The sequence below is a fragment of the Anabrus simplex genome, chromosome 2, assembly GCF_040414725.1.
Source record: "Anabrus simplex isolate iqAnaSimp1 chromosome 2, ASM4041472v1, whole genome shotgun sequence".
Lineage (NCBI taxonomy): Eukaryota > Metazoa > Arthropoda > Insecta > Orthoptera > Tettigoniidae > Anabrus > Anabrus simplex.
This window is the reverse complement of record NC_090266.1, coordinates 198,383,386-198,404,709: the sequence shown is the minus strand read 5'-3', so window position 1 is coordinate 198,404,709 and position 21,324 is coordinate 198,383,386. Positions and strand designations below refer to the sequence as shown.

Here is a 21,324-nt window from a genome sequence, read left to right as displayed (position 1 = left end):
TCTTCCAATGTTACTATTGCAAATACTTTCACCAAATATAAACTTCTCACTCATAGCATAGTCTTTAAAACCATCATTGTACTAGTCTTTTACCATATGTTAATTTTTTCTCTCAAGTCTCTTCAAGGCTTTCTATAAATTCGTTTTACTTTATTTATATGTAAATCAGGTGTCTGATTTTATTTCAAGGTTAAACCCATGGCTGATGATGCCTATATGTAAGGCGAAACAGGTACAGTTTTAATTAACATGTCGGTGTAATTCAACAAAGACAAGATTTACTGTATTGATTAGGTGGTCAAATTAATAAAATAACATTATTATTATTATTATTATTATTATTATTATTATTATTATTATTATTATTATTATTTCAATCAAATATCATCAATACTGATCAAAAATGATATTTATCACATGTAACTAGATAGGATGACAAACATTCTGCATGACCATGTCACACCTAACATCTGGTCTCCTAACTCACCAGATTGTAATTAGATTGTATGGTTTATGAATGTTGCCAGGCCATTTGTGCACGAAATTTGAAAGGAGTGGGAGGCATCTTGTGGGGTTTTGTCACAGGTAGTCAAGCGCAGAAAGCTTTCACAGTGTTTGGATAGTATGAGTACACCACATTTCATAAAGTAGGTGCAGAATATTATTGATGAGAACCTCGAAACATCTATGAGGGCTGCTGCCAGAAATTTCAACATATCGAGGGCACAGTCTGCACTGTGATGTTTGTATAAAGACATTCAATGTATGTATGTCTGTGATTATGAGGGAAGGATAGTTTGTGTCAGCGAGCTGACAAAAACGCGGACTGCTCCGATCAAATCTTTTACTAAACAAGTTGAGTCATCAAGAAGAACCTGGTCTGCTCTGTTCTCTTTCTCTTTTTTTTTAATGCAAAAACTGTCTACCAGGATTCAAAAATGAACAGGAGAAATGACAGTTGGTTATGTCTAGACCTTTCTTATGACCTCTGTGTTGTGCACACTAAGTTTTCCGTAACTATGTTGGTGTTAGGAGTAGTGAGTATTGAAGAACATTTCATGTCACCTCACTTGTTTCCACAGGGCTTTTGGCTAAATGCTGTTGGCAGCATTGAGATGCTGGGTAGATAGTATACACAATGGAAGGCCTTATGTGTCTCAGCAGTACTTAGCACATGTGTACAAAGGTGTGATGACACACACAGGATTGGAGGATGACAACTAATCTGCATGACAATGTCACACCTAACATATGGGCACCTAACTCGCCAGATCTAAATCCCCCACATTACATGTGGGACATTGTCGAATGAGGGACTTATCAACATTCCCACAAATGACTGATTCCCTAAATGCTGCCATTACCCAAGTAATGTCAAACATAAATAAGAACTGTGTGATTGCTACATATCCCTTCTTCCAGTCCCACATCGAAACTGCCATTGCATATAAAGGTACTTACATCAAAGGAACCTGTACTCCAAACATTACTTATCTGAACATCAAGTTTTGCATTAATATATTTAATTATCCGCCAGATATGGTTGTGTATTTTTATATTATACTAATGGGTCGTCAGGTACCTTACATTCGCACCCTGTAATTATCCTCACTGTATAAGTCTAGGACGAAAATTATTACAAATGTTTTGTCTTGGATTATGCTAGTGTGATCCTGCAAGTAAAGTGCAGCCTTGTGGTTGGGGGAGCTACAAAAATTGGGCGACCAGTATCAAACTTCACCTAGATGAACACCATTAAATTGGGATCAGTCAACATCATGATGCTGACGTATAATCTAATAACTGTCTGAATTCATGAAGGAGAGCTTTGTGAGACCAAGTGAAAGAAAAAAAGAAGAAAAGACAGTGACGGACAGATACAGGCTGCTTTACAGCTGATGACTAGAAGCAAAGAATAGGTTAGATACAGCTCGGCTAGAATATAGTGGCACCAAATATGTGTGGAGTGACCTAGACCTAGCAGGGAGGTAGATGAGTATGAGGTATGCCAGAGTGTTGGCAGAGACAGTGAAATGGCAAACTCGGCATTCTGCAGTGAAGTTATCAGTTGGAGAGCTTATTACAAACTGAATTGATATACCTCAGGGGAATTGTGACGCTAGTCCTTTACTCAGACTGAAACTAAGCCAATGTGCAAGTGCCATGACTTCTTGGCTGAACTCTTTTTTTTTTTTTTTTTTTGCTAGTTGTTTTACGTCGCACCGACACAGATAGGTCTTACGGCGACGATGGGACAGGAAAGGGCTAGGAGTGGGAAGGAAGCGGCCGTGGCCTTAATTAAGGTACAGCCCCAGCATTTGCCTGGCGTGAAAATGGGAAACCACGGAAAACCATTTTCAGGGCTGCCGACAGTGGGGTTCGAACCTACTATCTCCCGAATACTGGATACTGTCCGCACTTAAGCGACTGCAGCTATCGAGCTCGGTGGCTGAACTCTATGATCGTGGGGAAGGATATACAAAAAATACATCATCACCATGAACATGAACAGTTTCCCAGCCTTTGGCTGGGTCTGTTATTGATTCTGGCACAAAATTGTATGACTGCATACCCTTGTTGATGCAAACACTCTGCGGAATTTAAAAAGGCTGCTCCTAACCTGGAGAGTAAATGCCCATGCAGCTGCCCTCACCTGAGGTACAAATGCTACCAGATGGGTTTCAGAGGCATTTCCTCTTCTGAGGGACCATCACCCTTCCAAGAGGGATCCTCTGCTTGAAGTCATTGGCCCTCTCGGGGTGTCAGGTTATTTTCCACTTCCCAGTACTCGGCTGTATTGTTAACTCCATTACCATAGCAGGGTCACATAGACAGACACGTACAAGAAAATATGTAGAAGATATAATGCATGCAACATATAGTGATCTGAAAGAGAAGGAAAAAAAAAGTCATTTTATTGACATTTCGTTTAGAGGAAGGATCAAGAAATTTGTTTCATTTACATGCCCCACCAGTTTGGAAATGAACAAGAAGACATAAAGCAATTTCTGGCTCAATGAAGAAGTGTATCCAAGGAAGTAATGATAATGGAATATGTCAATATGCTAATGGGAAGGGCCGGAAAATAAAGGGAAGAGGTTTTGAGACCCTACGGATATGGAAGTAAAAATTAAGGACATGTGCTAATTGATTCTTCCCTGATAAGCCAGTTGATTTGGGGGAAACGTGATTTGTGAAAAAAGATAGGAGATGTAAGTTATGATTGTGGATGTAGATGAATTTAAAAATTTTTTACTGACTAGGTATTGATAGAAAAGACAAATCATTAAGAAATGATGGATGTTTCAGTCTTGCCAGAGTTACTTTTTGATCACAGAGCAGTGACACAGTTAATCTAATAGTAGGTAGGATTGAACAGTTCACAGACTTGGAAAAGATAGGGGAATAAGAATTTGAAAACTAAAAGTCAGACACAGTGATAATTTATGAAGATTGTAAAAACGCGTTATACTGTTTGGGAAGTACACATTGACCTGTGTTTCAAGCTATGTGCAGTATAGCATAATAATACAATAAATTAAATTTTATAAGAAATAAAATAAAGGGGCTGTGTTTCATACATTTTTTGAAGCCTTGACTGCTTATCCAATCACAAAGACTTCTTTTAAGCATAATCCTAATGAGATTACAATGGTTTAGGATTTGTTGGTGGTTGGCTATCCCAACCCTCACCAGTGCTTATGAGATTGAAAGCTGTCATCCACTGGATGTCTGTAGGAATCCACACTGTGATCTGTGTTAAAATATTCAGTTGCAAATAAGTGAATATTGACAAGATTCACCGATCCACTGCTTCTTTCCTGGAAAAACCCTGTTGGTGGACTGGCCTTCGCTACTCTAACTTACTGTAGTAAAATCAGTACAGTGAATGACCGGACAATAAGGTCTGTAATGTGTGAATCCATTATCCAAGTTCACGTTACTTTATGTGAAAACTTTTGCTCCTTTTCAGTGCTCTCTCAAGTACAACTGAAGTGTGCGTGATTACAATGTCACCAGGAATAGCTTATTAGCAGCACTGTCCTTAAAAGTTTCTCAGCTTCATAGCTGGTGCATTTGAAAATACCTACTTATTTAATTCATGAATTTTATTCTTTATGATGATGATGGTGCTTGTTGTTTAAAGGGGCCTAACATCTAAGGTCATGGACCCAATTTTATTTTTAAGCTGCTCTTATTGTATAAAATTTTTTGCTTGATTTGGGAATGATCTTGTTGATGGTTCCTGTGTAAGAATGATTTTTGGTGTTATTGGAATATAAAAGTGAGTAGACAAACTAGTTGTTATATCATAGAACAGAGCTATATCAGAAAGACTCTTATGAGAAGATTTCTATAACAGTACCGTTAACACGGGTTACTTGGAACCATTTTTAAAGTTCTTTTCCTCATTTTCGCTTTATTAGTGAAATAAAAATTTAAAATTGGCCTCATAACTTTTATTTTATATAACTCTAGGTGTTATTTATTTATTTATTTATTTATTTATTTATTTATTTATTTATTTATTTATTTATTTATTCATTCATTCATTCATTCATTCATTCATTCATTCATTCATTCATTCATTCAGGATCAGCAACAGCATATTGCCAAATTACAAAGATCCAAGCTATGTACAATAGATATTAATCTAAAATGAAAGATATATAAATATTTGCAAAGGACACAAATATACACAATAAAAACTGTACAGTCCTATATAATACATATTTACATAAACAATGACATTATCAAAGGAAAATGTATTTGCAGCAAGTACAGGAGTAGAAACAGGAACGAACAAGAAGGAAAATTGAGTTATATGGTAAATATCATGACAGAAGGAAGGAAACGATACGAAGATGTCTAGGTTCTTGTTGATAAATAAGGTAATAAACATTGCTGGAATACATACAAAATGGATCTTTGGTGAGAGATATCCGGGAGTAAGGAATATGGAACAGGGTCTTCATTCTGGTACTACGGGATGGGACGTGGAGCTGGAGAGGTTTTAATTGTATGTATTGAACACAAGGTACAGGGGAGCTTTTTGAAAATTGGGTCCAAGCAACGTCCATGTTTGGGCTACTTGAACCCATATCATGTTTTCTCATTATAAAGCCATTGTAAGTTGCACCGGGTCCAAGTACAGCAGGACTTAAATACTCTAATAATGCCATTTGAATACACTGAAAAACATACAGCAAACATTTTAATATCCATCAGATGATAGGCACTAGACAACTTATTTTAAATTTGAACAAGATTTTTTTATAACAATATTTTAATACCTCTGTGCTGTAGTTTGTCTGTTCTAATGTCACTAATTCATTTCAATCAACTCAAGAGCTTAATTTTAATTTTAATACTAGACAGGTTGCAATGTCTTATAGCTGGTGTGAAAATAAATCTCTTTTAATTAACTTGGGAGGATTAATTTTCAACTTATTGTCACGCCATTTGTAAAGAAATGTGTCTTTCTCTTTCGGCTATATCCAGGCTTTTTTGGTATGCTGCATACAATCTACAATGGCACCATCACTGCAAGTACTCAGTACTAGACCTGAAAATTCTTTCCCATTCCATCAGACAATAACAAAATCTCCTTTTTCCACTTTCTTGAATGAAGGTTTATCTTTATCATTTTCTTTGCTGGAAACAGCAAAGTTTTGTTCCAAAGGACTTAAAAATTCATCCTCACTAGTAGAAAAGCATAGATCACTGTATCCAAAAGACTGAAACTATCATCATCATCATCATTATCATCATCAGAGGATGATGTTTCTTCCTTTCCCTTTTTTCCTTTTGTCTTTTTTTAGGTGGATGAACTCGTTTAGGAATTGAAGGTTCTTATGTCTGAAGGTCACTTTCACAAATACTCTTTCCAGGAGGCACTTGCAATTTCTTCCTTCTTTTGATGCGAGGCGTACTGGTAACGAATTCATTCCTCTTTTCCCCAAGCTGTGCCAGGAATGCTTCTCCAATCAAATTCAAGTTTTCAGATCTATCTTGATTAGGTAATTGACTAATGATTTCCTGTTTATTTATTGGAAATATTCCCAACTTCCTGAACCCAGACTTTCAATTGTCAGATAAGTTTGGGGCTAATTCCAGTAGCACTCTTTTCAGTAGCATTGGGAATTGATCTTTTGGCAATGTTGAAATCCTTTTCCCTGCATTTGGTTGTTTCCATTTAGTGAGGATATACCTCCATTCCATTTTAAGAGGCCTGAAGTAGGCAATATTCAGGGGCTGAGATAAATGAGAGGAATTTGGTGACAAATGGACAAAGTGAATATTATTTTCCTCACACAATACGATAACATTCACACTGAAATGAGAGGTCAAATTATCTCCAATGAGGACCTTCTTTCCCTCTTACTTCTTAAGGATTGGTAGGACATGATAAATGGACCACTCTTCAAAAATTGCCAAATCAATCCAACCATGTTTACTCCTGTTGTAACGAGCTCCAGTGGGTCCGTTTTCAGTCCATGTTGTCCAAATATTCTCGGCCTTGTAAATGACATAAGGAGGAAGTGAAGTTCCTGCTGCATTACCACAGAACATGACACTAGTGCTGGACTTCGTACAGTTCAGTATTTTTTCTGGATATTTACATCCTCTGAAGCAAATAACCGTCTGTTTCCCAGGGTTGTCACTCATGTTGGTCTCGTCATAATTGTAAATGTTTTCTGGGGATACCGTGAAGTAAATAACTCATATTGTCAATGTATTCACTGATAACATTTTCATCCACTGTTGCATGAGCCCGCTTTGTATTAGCAGTAAATCTTATTGTTAACTTGGGGGAGGGTTCCTGTTCGAAAATAATTTCACCCAATCACGCCCTGGAAGATTGTCTTTGAAGGCTGTTACAGATCTACCGTCCGTAGCTAAGTAAGACTTCACAATAAATCTGAAATCAAGACCGTCAACAGGAAATCCAAAATCACACACTTTGTCAAGGTGGCTTGTGAAGGCTAGCTCTTCTTGTTCAATAAAAACTTTGAGATGACCCGGTTTCTGACTGGATTTGTTTTTTAATCTTCTCTTTATGGTGGTTCAACTTATTTTAAAGACTTCTTCAGCTTTCCTTTGTGACATTTGCTCTGACTGAATCATTGCTGAACATTCTTCAAACTGTTGGTCAGTATAATCTGCGTATTTTTGATTTCCAGGCAGTCTTTTATATTTGTACACCATAATGCTCAGACCTGTAAAGAAAAGAGAACGAAGTTGCATTTTAAAGTGTGTAAAATATAGAAACAGGCCAGTTATCACATTCTATAAGATAAACCAAATGTTGTGGGCTACTTGGATCCACAAATTTCTACAAAAACCTTGCTACTTGTGAGAAAGATTCCTACAGTATGTTATTACCCTATATATAATTACTTAAATATTTACTTACCAATGTTCTGGCTTCCATGAAAATACAGTAGACATGTAAAAGTTTGCAGTGAAAAAATCGTGTCACTTCAGTCAAAAGGTTGTATAGACCGTGCTCACTTGAAGTGATCTTGGTCACTTAGCTGTCCACTTCTTCAAAATTTCTTTTCCCTTGTCTTGATGTTAAAGATCAGAGAGTTTACCACAACCCATCCTTTTACATTTTTGAAGGCAGATTGAAGTGGAGGTCAAATGGACTGTATCGCGATTGACATGTCTAAAGCATTTGATAGGGTGGATCATGGGAGACTACTGGCAAAAATGAGTGCAATTGGACTAGACAAAAGAGTGACTGAATGGGTTGCTATATTTCTAGAAAATAGATCTCAGAGAGTTAGAGTAGGTGAAGCTTTGTCTGGCCCTGTAATAGTTGAGAGGGGAGTTCCTCAGGGCAGTGTTATCGGACCTTTATGTTTTCTTATATATATAAATGATATGAGTAAAGGAGTGGAATCGGAGGTAAGGCTTTTTGCGGATGATGTTATTCTCTATAGAGTGATAAATAAGTTACAAGATTGTGAGCAACTGCAACGTGACCTCGAAAATATTGTGAGATGGACAGCAGGCAATGGTATGTTGATAAACGGGGCTAAAAGTCAGGTTGTGAGTTTTACAAATAGGAAAAGTCCTCTCAGTTTTAATTACTGCGTTGATGGGGTGAAAGTTCCTTTTGGGGATCATTGTAAGTATTTAGGTGTTAATATAAGGAAAGATCTTCACTGGGGTAATCACATAAATGGGATTGTAAATAAAGGGTACCGATCTCTGCACATGGTTATGAGGGTGTTTAGGGGTTGTAGTAAGGATGTAAAGGAGAGTGCATATAAGTCTCTGGTAAGACCCCAACTAGAGTATGGTTCCAGTGTATGGGACCCTCACCAGGATTACCTGATTCAAGAACTGGAAAAAATCCAAAGAAAAGCAGCTCGATTTGTTCTGGGTGATTTCCGACAAAAGAGTAGCGTTACAAAAATGTTGCAATGTTTGGGTTGGGAAGAATTGAGAGAAAGAAGAAGAGCTGCTCGACTAAGTGGTATGTTCCGAGCTGTCAGCGGAGAGATGGCGTGGAATGACATTAGTAGACGAATAGGTTTGAATGGCGTCTATAAAAGTAGGAAAGATCACAATATGAAGATAAAGTTGGAATTCAAGAGGACAAACTGGGGCAAATATTCATTTATAGGAAGGGGAGTTAGGGATTGGAATAACTTACCAAGGGAGATGTTCAATAAATTTCCAATTTCTTCGAAATCATTTCGGAAAAGGCTAGGAAAGCAACAGATAGGGAATCTGCCACCTGGGCGACTGCCCTAAATGCAGATCAGTATTGATTGTAATATGGTCTTTCGATAGTAATGCCATGTCATCAGCATATATCAATAACTTCACATTTGTCACTTCTTTGACTTGGGTGCCATCTGCTGTCATTAAACTAAATAGCAACAGATTCATAGGGTCTCCTTGGAGTAGTACTCTCATAGTATGTATAAGCTGAGTAGTTGAGATGTCATTGAAATTTTTTACATAGTTGACATCTAGTACCAGGTGTATGCATAAGTTTTTTCCGGTTTTTGTGATAAAGAAAACATGTAATTTTCAAGGCAAAAATTCATTTTGTGCTTGTTCAAAACATTGGCCATCGGCTTCTACACATTTCACCCATCTTTCGGGTAAGTCATGAATACCATGCCAGAAAAACTGCTTGTCTTTTGCAGCAAACCATTCTATCGAGCCATTTTCCAATTGCCTCGAAATTGCTGAAGTGCTGCTCTGTGAGCGCATGCCCCATTGAGGCAAAGAAGTGATAGATGGCGCCAGGTCAGGGAAGTACGGCCGGTGTGGAAGGATGACCCATCCAAGCGAATTCAAGGTGTCTTTCACTGGTTTTGGTGTGTGAGACGGCACATTGTCGTGTAACAAAATCACTTTGCCATGTCTTCTGGCCAATTCCGGCCATCTTTCAATCAATGCGTGATTTAAATGAATCATTTGTTGGCTATAGCGTTGAGCCACACCCATCCCAAAGACTATACATACATGTTTAAATGCGTACATTGAAAAGAAAAATGAGGCGTAGATCCCCGACCAGGAAGGGCGAACGACGCAGCCCTGAACTGGAAATGTCCCTCTTATCAATGCAATTCAAGTTAATGACTAATACTACTATGAGTAAAAATCCATATAAATACTAAATGAGGGTTTATTGAAATATAAGGCAGATGAAATAAATCACTTAAGGGAAAATACCAGCATTGAAACTGGGCAATACATACTTGTTTGATGTCGACCCAAATGGAAAACGTGTCAACATTACGTGACCTCATCAATTCTTTTAAACACCAGGCATAGTTATTCATATAATGTTTCCATCAAATAATCAGTGGCCTCGCAACATAATGCTGTGATGTTAATTTCTTTTGCACAGGCTTAATTTGATCATTCCATCAGCGAGAAAAAATTAAATCCAAGCGTGGGAGTATGTTATCTTTTCAAATCATTTATCAACAATTCCTCTCGTTAAAAGATTCCCCACACCAAGGAGCAGATAAAATAATACTAATAAATTAAACCAGAGTGTGTACGACCAAGGAAGATTTCATCAAAGGGCAGAGAGAAAGCTCTCTGGAGCAATGAATGGAATGCCAATCTCAAAGAATAACATGGGCCTGCGCACGCCCATGAAAGAAACTAAATAACATGGCGCCCTCCAGGTCACAAACGACCAGGACGGACACCAAACAAATAAACGACATCGCACCCAAGATATAACAAGGCACGGTAAAGAATAAATAAAAATTGATTTAGCTGATCGACACGTCATCCTTACACCTCGCTCATTCATCCTCACATTCATTCAAACATACGACTTTTTGCCCTCCTAGGCAAACAATACCAGCAGATTGGTATGAGTAACTAAATCAAGGCAACTCATCGTTTCACAAATTAGCTCTCACATTAATTATAGATACTTAGCTCACCCAGGGAAATTGCCAGCAGGATGTTCGTGACCCCACGGTCACGCGTAGACCTATCACATACACACTGCGTACGACCAGAATGGATCTCCCAGCCGACACACAGGGCATACCTCCAAACGATGACAAATATTTCAAAGTGAAGCTCATCAAAATAAACAGAGACCCAGCTATTAATGCACCACAATCACGTCCACAACTGACACACCTACCATTCTCGCCCCGAGTACGAAGATGCGTATCGGTCGGCCATTATACGAAGAAAAGAAAAAGAAAACAGAGAATGCAGAAATAATATCATTTCAAACTATTATAGTACCTTCAATATCAATCATCGAGGCACGATAAAGATGCGGTAGTTTAGGTCAGCTTTAAATCTATTTAACACCCATTTGAAATGTAAAAATGCCACTCCTATGTGTGAGGGCTCCATGATTAAATTAGCATGCATATACACGACTTTCTCTCCAAGGAGATGATATTGAAAGAGTCTCGCCGAAATAATGATCCTTCGTGCTCGCGACTGAAGGAGCTTCCCTCTATCGATTAAAAGCAGAAGTACATAAGCCACTTTAAGCGGGGCAGATACATATTCATTGAGACATGGGTAAAATCATTTTGGAGAACATGCTACAGTAGCATGTTTCAGCGTTGTGCATTAACGGTTTCGCTGGCCTTCACACAATACTGCTCTGGTCCCACCAGACACAAAGCATGATCTTGGTGTTGAAGAACCAGCTTCGTCAGGTGACAGCCATGCTTCAGGTTTTCAAAATAAATCCATTTTTTCGACACCCATCACAATTCGGTAGAGAGATGATTTTGTTTCGTGGCGTTGATGCAGCATTTCACAAGTTACTGTGATTTTCCATTTGCCATCATTCAAATAGTGTGTGACCCATTTACCGCATTTACTGATCTTTCCCATTACTCGTAAATGTCTGCTGATTGTTTCTTGTGACACATTTAATACTTGTTCCAATTGTTGTTGAGTTTGAGTTGAGTCATCATGCAGTAACGCCTGCAATTGCTCATCTTCGCAATTTTGTGGTCTACCAGAACACGCACTGTCTTTCATATTGAAATCACCATATTTAAATAGTCGAAACCATGTCTCACATGTTCTAATCGATGGAGCGTGTTCACCATATGTTTCTACCAGCAAACAATGACTTTGCACAGCATTTTTCTTTTGATTAAATAAAAAAAAAGCAATGCGTGCCACAAATGTTCTTTTTCAGGCACAAACGTCAACATGATCTACTGAGCGATACAACACAGACGCTAGTGTTTGGTGGACTCAATTTGTGTGCGTTGGTAGGTTGGTATTATTCATATGTTAGGTTAATTCAGGTGAATAAACTAACATAAGTGTCAAATTCATACGCTGCATACTGTTCGCTGGCGTCATTTCTTAGTGAAACCGGAAAAGACTCGTGCATACACCTGGTATGACTTTCAGCATCTCAGCTCTCTCAGTCAGTCAGCCACCACTGACATGCATTTACAGCAGTCGCCCAGGTGGCAGATTCTGTATCAGTCGTTTACCTAGTTTTTTCTTAACACATTCATGCCTGTATCCAAGTTATTGCCTATAGCACGTGACCATGCTGTGGACCGTATCCGAGTTAGCCCAGATAAGAGCAACCTTGAACTGGAGCCGTTCCTACGCAGCTGGGATCTATTTTGGTCACAAATATGTGCGAGAGAGATGAAAGTAATACCTTATGAATGCTTCTGCTCACCCGAAACCACATGGCCACGGTGATTTTCCCTTCCAATGCACTTTCTTTGTTTTGTTTCTGAAGGTAGCCTAGCGCTGGCACAATTAGCTGCGTAGTTGGTTTGTGATTGCACAAGTATGTGTATAATCGCGTTCTGAAGTGTAACCATGGCATGTAGGGACAATATAAATGATGCAAGTGATGCGAATTTACAAAGCACAGTTTTTCAGCTGCTTGAAAATTATCTTGGCCAGGGGTATACAGTCTGTATGGACAATTATTACAAATAGCGTTGGACTCGCGAAACAATTACGGGAACAGAACACTGCCATATGTGAAACAATACGGTCAAATAGGGGTGTACCAAAAGATCTGAAGGAACACCAGGCAGTTCTCAAACGGGGGGGGGGGGGGGGGAAGTGAACCCGACATAGTACAGTCACCTCTCTCCGAAATCTCAGCTCCATCTACTTCATCAGCTCCAAGTCAACGTCCTGCGATTTTGCCGCCAAAAAGGGCACCAGCCAAGGATCCATCATTTAGGTTAGATGGGAAGAGAAAAGAGCATATTCTCTTAAAGTTTCCACCATCAAATATAGTCAAGTTCCCCTGTAGAAGGTGCAAAGTGTGCTTCAAAAATAAAATTATTAGTGAAACACACTATTTTTGTGGAATGTGTGGTGTTCCCATTCACCCAGGAAAGTGTGACATTACCTACAGAGATACTAGAGGACTTCATTAAGGTATGTGGAAAATTTTGTTTCCATATCTTGTTCAGTTTAGAACTTATTGTGAAAAGAATTCGTTGTTGTTTGCTCTGCCACTAACAGCTGGAATAGCTGGGCCAGCCCTTTAAATAGCCGCTCAGATGATGGGCGTAAATGTGTTAAAATCATTTCAAAGAATTTGGAAATTTATTAAACATCTTGCTTGATACATTATTCCAATCCCTAACTCCTCTTCCTATAAATGAATATTTACCCCATTTTGTCCTCTTGAATTCCAACTTTATCTTCATGTTATGATCATTTGTACTCTTAAATACACCACACAAACATATTTGTCTTCTAATGTCATTCTACAGCATATTTCCACTGACAGCTTGAAACATACTTCTTATATGAGCAGCTCGTCTCCTTTCTTCCATGTCTTCCCAGCTCAAACTTTGCAGTATTTTTGTACTGCTAATCTTTTGTCGGAAATCACCCAGAACACACCAGTATACTTTTCTTTGGATTTTTTCCTGTTCTTGAATCATCCTGGTGAGGGTCCCATACACTGGAACCATAACCTAAGTGTGGTCGTACTAGTGACTTATATTCTCTCTTACATCCTTACTACAATCCATAAATACCCTCATAACCAAGTGAAGAGAGCTGTAACCTTTATTTTCAATCCTGTTTATGTGATTATGCCAATGAAGATCTTTCCTTATATTAACACCTAAGTATTTACAGTGATCCCAATAAGGAACTTCCAACCCATCAACGCAGTAATTAAAACTGAGAGGACTTTTCCTCTTTGTGTGAAACTCACAACCTGACTTTTCACCCTGTTTATACCATTGCCTGCTGTCCATCTCACAACATTGTCGAGGTCTTTTGCATTCATTCACATTCTTCTAACTTATTTATTACCCTATATAGTATAACATCATCTGCAAAAAGCCTTATCCTTTATTCTAGTTCTTTACTTGTATCATTTATATATATAAGAAAACATAAAGGTTGAATAATACTGCCTTAAGTAATTGCCCACTTAGTTATTACAGTATGAGATAATGCTTCACCTACTCTAATTCTCTTCTATTTTGTAGAAATACAGCCATGCATTCAGTCACTCTTTTGTCCAGTCCAATTGCACTCATTTTTGTCAGTAGTCTCCTATAATCTACCCTGTGAAAAACCTTAGATAGGTCAATTGCAATACAGTCCATTTAGCCTCCTGTATCCAAGATATCTTGCTGGATTCCTAGAAGATGAGCAACAGTGGAAAAACTTTTCTTGCACCCAAACTGCCTTTTATCAAACTAGTTAGTAATTTTTCAAACATTTCTAATATGATCAGAAAGAATGATTTCACAAAATTTATATGCTAAATATGTCAAGCCAACTTGCCTGTAATTGTTGGTTTTATCTTCATCACCACTTCCTTTATACACAGGAGCTACTATAGCAACATTCTATTCATTCTATATAGCTCTTTGATGCAGACAGTAATGAAGTCCTGTAAGTAGTTCAAATATGATACTATATCCCAACCGATTGCCTTTAGTATATCCCCAGAAATCTTTTCAATTCCAGCTGCTTTTCTAGTTTTCAAAATTTCTATCTTATTGTAAATGTCTTTTATCATAAATAAATTTCAATACTTCATTAGTATTAGTCACTTCCTCTACCTGGGCGTTATCATTGTAACCAACAATCTTTCCAAACTGCTGACTACCGGGCGAGTTGGCCGTGCGGTTAGAGCCATGCGGCTGTGAGCTTGCATCCGGGAGATAGCGGGTTCGAATCCCACTGTCAGCAGCCCTGAAGGTGGTTTTCCGTGGTTTCCCATTTTCACACCAGGCAAATGCTGGGGCTGTACCTTAATTAAGACCATGGCCGCTTCCTTCCAACTCTTAGGCCTTTCCTATCACATCGTCGCCATAAGACCTATCTGTGTCGGTGCGACGTAAAGCCACTAGCGAAAAAAAAAACTGCTGACACTTCTACTTTCTGTAAATCCTCATTTTTACACCTCCCTTGTTCATTAATGATTCCTGGAATGTCCTTCTTGGAACCTGTTTATGCCTTAAGGAACCTTCCATTTTTCATTAAAATTTGTTTGACTGCCAATTTTGCTTGTCATCATGTTATCCTTAGCTGAATTCTTCGTTAGATTCAGTTTCTTCTTACTTCCACAATCGTTTCTATTTCTTTCCAACCTACACCTTCTTCTTAGACTGTTTACTTCTGTGTTATAATGTAGTGGATCTTTACCATTCCTTACCAATTTTAATGGTATATACCTGTTTTCTCATTCCTTAGCAATTGCTTTAAACCCATCCCACCATTTTCCACCAATCATACTTTCTTTTTAAAACTCCATCCTGCCTATCTTATCGAACATATGGTACTGTCTAATAGTCCTACTTTTACAACCTTTCTTTCTATCACATTTAATTTTAACTATGATGAAAACTGCTTTGTGATCACTTATGCCATTTGTTACTTCAGTTTCTCTTTGGAGCTCATCTAATTTTAAGAGGACAAATACCAGGCGAGTTGGCCATGTGGTTAAGAGTGTGGCAGCTCTGAACTTGCATCCGGGAGATAGTGGATTCGAGCCCCACTGTCGGCAGCCCTGAAGATGGTTTTCCGGGGTTTCCCATTTTCACACCAGGCAAATGCTGAGGCTGTACCTTAATTAACGCCACAGCCGCTTCCTTCCCATTGCTAAGCTTTTCTTATCCCATCGTCGCCATAAGACCTATCTGTGTCGGTGCGATGTAAAACAAATAGAAAAAAAAAAAGAACAAATTGGAGCAAATATTTGTTAATAGGAAGGGGAGTTAGGGATTGGAATAACTTACCAACGGAGATGTTCAATAAATTTCCAATTTCTTTGAAATCATTCAAGAAAAGACTAGGAAAACAACAGATAGGGAATCTGCCACCTGGGCAACTGCCCTAAATGCAGGTCGGTATTGATTGATTGATTGATTGATTGATTGATTGATTGATTGATTGATTGATTGATTGATTGATTGATTGATTGATTGAGACTATTCTTTCCTTTGGTTGGTTCCATCATTTTCTGATTCACTTGTCCTTCCCAGAGTAAGTTATTTACCATTACTTGGTCATGCTTCTTGTCATTCACATAACCCTCCCATTTGACATTTGGTAAATTGATATCACCTGCTAGAATCACTTCCTTACTGTGTTGTCGCTCACATAGCTGATTCTCTCATCAGATAGTTCTGCATCAGCATTAGTGCCATCTTTTCCAGGTCTGTATACCCCAAAAAGCATCATGTTGCCTATTATCTTATGAGATGAGCCTTACACCTATAATTTTCGTATTTCTGGCCCTTAACTTTATCGTAGCTTACAAATTATTCTTTCACTGGAATGAATACACCCTCTCCTACATTTCCCATCCTGTCTCTATGATAAACTCTCCAGTTCTGTGAGAAATCTCTGCTTCCACAATATCACTTCTCAGCCATGATTCAACTCCTATTGCTATATCTGGTAAATATGTATCTATTAAATTACCTAATTTTATTCCTTTCTTTGCAATAGTTCTACAGTTTGACACTAACATTTTTATGTCATCCTTACTTGACTTCCAGATCCCTGTACTATTATCACCGCTCCCTAGTCCACTTCGTTTCCGTGAATATACGTCCCTACAACACTTCTAAACAAACCTAACTTACACATACAACTGTGGTTCAAGTAAAGGTCACATGAGTGCAAATCCCTATCTGCTGCCCACCCATTAGGATCTATATATCTCACTCCTAGTTTCCCACAGGCTCACTCCATAGTCTTACACTCAACTCTCGATTTACTGTAATCGAATTGACCGTGTTGCGGCTTAACTGCGATATCAAAAACACTAAAAGTGCACAGTATTAGGAGTTACAGTAATACAGAATTACAAAGGATCGGGATAATATTGCCAGGATGATGCTCTCATCACCAAAAAAATTTGTTTTGAGAAACTTGAGAAGCAAAATAAAGAAAAAGCATTTCTCGGTACAAAGGCAGAAAACGCTGACTGATTATTTTCAGAAAAATGCTTCATAGGGCCTGGAGTGTCCTTGAGTATTTCAATAAGAATCTTCCTTTCAATGGTATCAAATGCTTTGGCATAGTCAGTACTGACTGCAGAAGGAGAAGTGGTGAAAGAGTGGTGTTCATTTTTTGTGTAAGTATTGCTATTGCCTGAGTCATGGATCTTTCTCATGAATATGCATCGAGACACTGGTATCACTCTTATTATGGGTAATTTGATGTGGTTCAGGAGAAGTTTTGGGAAGATCTTACAGATACATCTCTCCAGGGCTATCACACGGTATGAAGTGGAGTCTTCTTTACTGCCTTTCCCTTTCAGTAACGTTCAATCAGCAGTGGTCCATTTGCCATACTGACAAGCAAACTCCAGTCATTTTTGTGGATGCACCTGCATGGAAGCAGTCACCTTCCATCAACTTTGAAACCCCATTTGCAGAAGGGATCTCTGAACTGTTGTGGTAGAAATGTGTCTGGCTGCCTAATGTCAGATATTCTTTTCCTCGGACATTCATTGAATAGCGAAGTCATTATTTCTGCAATCTCAGCTTCTGTTGACATTATGTAGGCCTACTCATTATAGATTTCATCATCCTTCTCTGATCCTTGATTCATTGATGTTCAGTTATTATTTCCTCTACATTGAAAGGTTGGAGAGTGTGAATTTTTGACTCAAATCTATTCTTTGCCTTGTCCCCAAATAGATCATTGAAGTGTTTTACCCATTGCATTATGCTCACAAGGTTTTCTTAAAAACTTAATAATCTGTAGCATATCATTGTTCCTGGCACAGGTACATTCTGACTTACTTTAATGGACCAATAAACATGGCCTATTTAGTAATATCATTGGCACCTAGCGAGTTGGCTGTGCGGTATGAGCTGCATAGCTGTAAGTTTGCATTCGGGAGATGGTGGGTTAGAATCCCACCATCAGCAGGCATGAAAATGTTTTTCTGTGGTTTCCCATTTTCACACCAGGCAAATACTGGGTTGCTTCCTTCCCAATTATAGCCCTTTCTTAACAGACCGTTGCTGAAATCCTATCCAAGTTAGTTCTGTCTTAAACCACTAGCACAATCAACACAGTAGAATCACATTAGTATGACAGCCTGTTAGTATCCACAGTAACTGCCCTTCACAGCATGGACAGCAGGTAGATGTACTGGCACTGACTCAGTCAGGTGCTGATAATCTCCATGGGTATCTGAAGCCATGCTGCCTGCAGTGTGTCCCATAACTGTTTGCAGGGTGCCTGGTGGAGGGGACGGACAGCGAACACAACTTTCGAGGTGGTCCCACAGGTGTTCATTTGGATTGAAATCGGGGCTATTTGGGGGCTCGGGAAGAATGTTGAAGTCTTGATCGTGCTCTTCCAGCCACGTGTGGACACTTCTAGCAGCATGGAAAGGTTCATTATCTAGCCGGAAGATCCCAATCCTCCTGAGGAAAGAGTCATGAACAGGTGGATGTAATCGCATAGGATGGATTCATAACAAAATCAATCAAGAGTGCCTTTTCCACACGCATGATGGGACCTAGAGAATATCATGAGAACATTCCCCTGATCATAACACTGCCCCCAGTGTCTTGTGTTTATCCAGCAGTGGTTGTACGGTGTTGGTTCTCTGAAGCTTCTCGCTGGAGATGCTGACATCCATTCTTTCCAAGCAGCTGAAAACGTGACGTGTCTGAGTAAGTTACCTATCGCCATTTGGCAGCAGTCCACTTGCTGTACTGTTGAGCAAATTTCAGGTTTTCATGTATGTAAAACAAGGCAAATAAATGAATTCAATAAAAAATAAATGTTACTTAAAATATACAATTACAAGTAGCATAATATAATTAGTACACTGCAGTCACATAGGAAGTCGCACAAAATTTACAGAATATCTTAAAATACTCTCTCTGATATGTATGGAAACCTAATGATAACAATGTTGAATAGGAATTCACACAAGATACAGAATATAATTTAAAATATTCTATTACAAGCATCGTAAGATAACTGTAACACAATCCCACAGGAATTCACACTCGATTCACAGAATGAAACTTGAAATATTCCCAATACCTTAATACTATGATTTACAGTAAAGTGGGTGGTACAGTGGCATACTTTTACCTTTACACCATATTTAATTGTATAGAGATTTACAGACTTTTGGAACCTTTTCTTGAAGTATTCTACATACCTGGGAAGAGTTTGACCTTTTCCCAAATATAGGATACTTCTGATGGTAATGCATTGCAGTTATTTTCCTGATGTACAAACAAATATTCATCATAATTTTTCTGCAGTCTTCGTTTTTACTCTTCGTGAGTGATTGGCCCTACTTGAGCTTCGGGGCTTTTCTAGTTGTAACCATTGCCCACCATAGAGATACGTTGCACTGCACTGCTAAGTACAATCCTCATATTCATAAACTTAATCTTAACTACAGTAGCCAGTTCATGCACCTCTCCCATTAAGTTGTCACCTTCCTTCTAATGTCATTAGTTCCCACGTGAAGCACTGACACATTCACATAGTCCCTCTTTCAACCTACTGGGCACTGATCAGTTTCCTTCCTGGTAACTCGCTACTTTTTTATGCTAGTCCTTCTTGAAACATCTCTACTCCATTGTTTATCAAGTAACTCGTTATGAGTACTTCTCATAAATTTTTCACTGTTGCATCACTTCCCATCCCTGAGTCTGCTGTTAAAGTATTGGAGAGTACAGTTTCAGTCTTCCTTTGAATATATCATTTTCTGTCATTGCCATCTCTGTTTTTATGGATTCTCCAGTTTGGCATGTGTATCTCAAAATCTCTGGCTTTAAAATTGCCTTCCTCATGTTTTGTGTTGTGCCACAGAGTTCATGGACCGTAACTACCAGGGCAAAAAGAAAAAGAAAAAAGGGAATAATACGAGTTTGGCCTCCTCAAGGAGTGTGGAATTTCCCCCCATCTCATGGCCCCCTCTTTAGGAGGAAAGTAGTAAGAAAAATGAGCTTGTCAGGTCTGGAAGAACTGGCTTTGATGAAGAGACATTGAAATGAAATTGGCAATTTGTGTAAAAATGGAGAGCCATTTGTTCTTATGTTTGTCCATATATCTCATTTCCGTTGCCCCCTCTGTCCATGCTAGTCTGTTCTTTGGTATGTACATTTCTGACTTTCCAATCTTTCTATCTGTCTTAATTTTTATTTTTATGCTTGTTTATTCAATTTACATTACTTAAATTAGTTACAACTATTGTTCTATGTTTGTTGTACTTCAGTAGTCTGAAAAATTTAATTGTGGACTTTGAGGGAATGTGAAGGTTATGATCTAAATTTGTATTGAATGTTATAAAGCATGGTTCACTTTTTTTAATATGGTCTAATATTTATTATCACCAAATTGTAATGTGTAAGAATATAAACAAGTTCAGTTTATTTTAGAAAATAAAATAATTCAATCTTTGTTCAGGTATGATTTTGCTTCATTTCCTTATTTTATGTTTTTAAATAGATTCCAAAGCAGCAATAAAAGGAAGAATTGAAGATAGGTAAATATATTTATGTAATTAATTATTAATAGTTTTTTTTTCATAGCTGTGGTGTTTACTAATCTTTCTCAGGGAAGAGAACATAATCTTTAAAATATTTTAGGCTCTTTATGCTTGTGAGAGTGAGCATTGAGGTATATCAGTAAAAAATGAGTAAATAGTCTCAAAACACTTTTACAGTAACATACAGAGGGTGGCTTTTCTTCTCCTGCTTTTGTGTTTTTCTTGTTGTCGTGAGAAGAAATAGCTGTGTCGAAGAAACAGAATCGGTGAGGAGAGAGCCAATCTGTGAAAACCATGGAGTGGGGATATGAATTCTTAAAACTTTTTTATTTTTATGTCGCTCCTTTCTTTCTCGATCTTCCAACATTGACTTGCCATTGCATTACCCTGTGTGTAATATATGAATATATTTCAAAAACTTACTCGTGCACTTATTTGTTCCCTTGTCATCACCTAGCCTATATCTTTTTGTATAATAATGAAGTAAAGTGTTAATATGATATTTTAAATTTAGTGAAAAATAAATAGGCATAACAGAAGATACCACTATATAGTCAAAGAGAAAAGAAGTATGGGGGAGGAACGAGTTACCAGGTCGAGATGTCATGAACAGACATTGTGCTAAGTAGGAAAGAGAAAGGAAGTGTAGGACATGATTTATGATTGATATCATCACGGGCTTCTCATCAAACCAGCTGCAGTTCAGATCCCATTAAAAGCCCCTGGGATGTTTGAAATGAACAGTCACATTCTTGTAGCTTGGATTCCACATAAAACATATCCCATGGCTTCGATCATGATATCAACAGTCGTGTAAAACTGCAAGCCTGCTACCTTTTTACAGGATG

The 21,324-nt window shown here is 38.2% G+C and overlaps 1 protein-coding gene and 1 long non-coding RNA gene across 2 annotated transcripts in view; both read left to right on the top strand.

The window, feature by feature from the left end:
• LOC136864002 (uncharacterized) overlaps positions 1-20,461 on the top strand; it is a 91,768-nt gene extending 71,307 nt beyond the window's left edge. Inside the window, exon 3 of the long non-coding RNA XR_010859237.2 lies at positions 20,437-20,461. This is a non-coding gene — a long non-coding RNA (uncharacterized lncRNA). The remainder of the gene's footprint in view (positions 1-20,436) is intronic.
• The window catches only part of LOC136863482 (transcription initiation factor TFIID subunit 4), a 681,682-nt gene that overhangs the window by 254,015 nt on the left and 406,343 nt on the right, over positions 1-21,324 (top strand). The window lies entirely within an intron of this gene.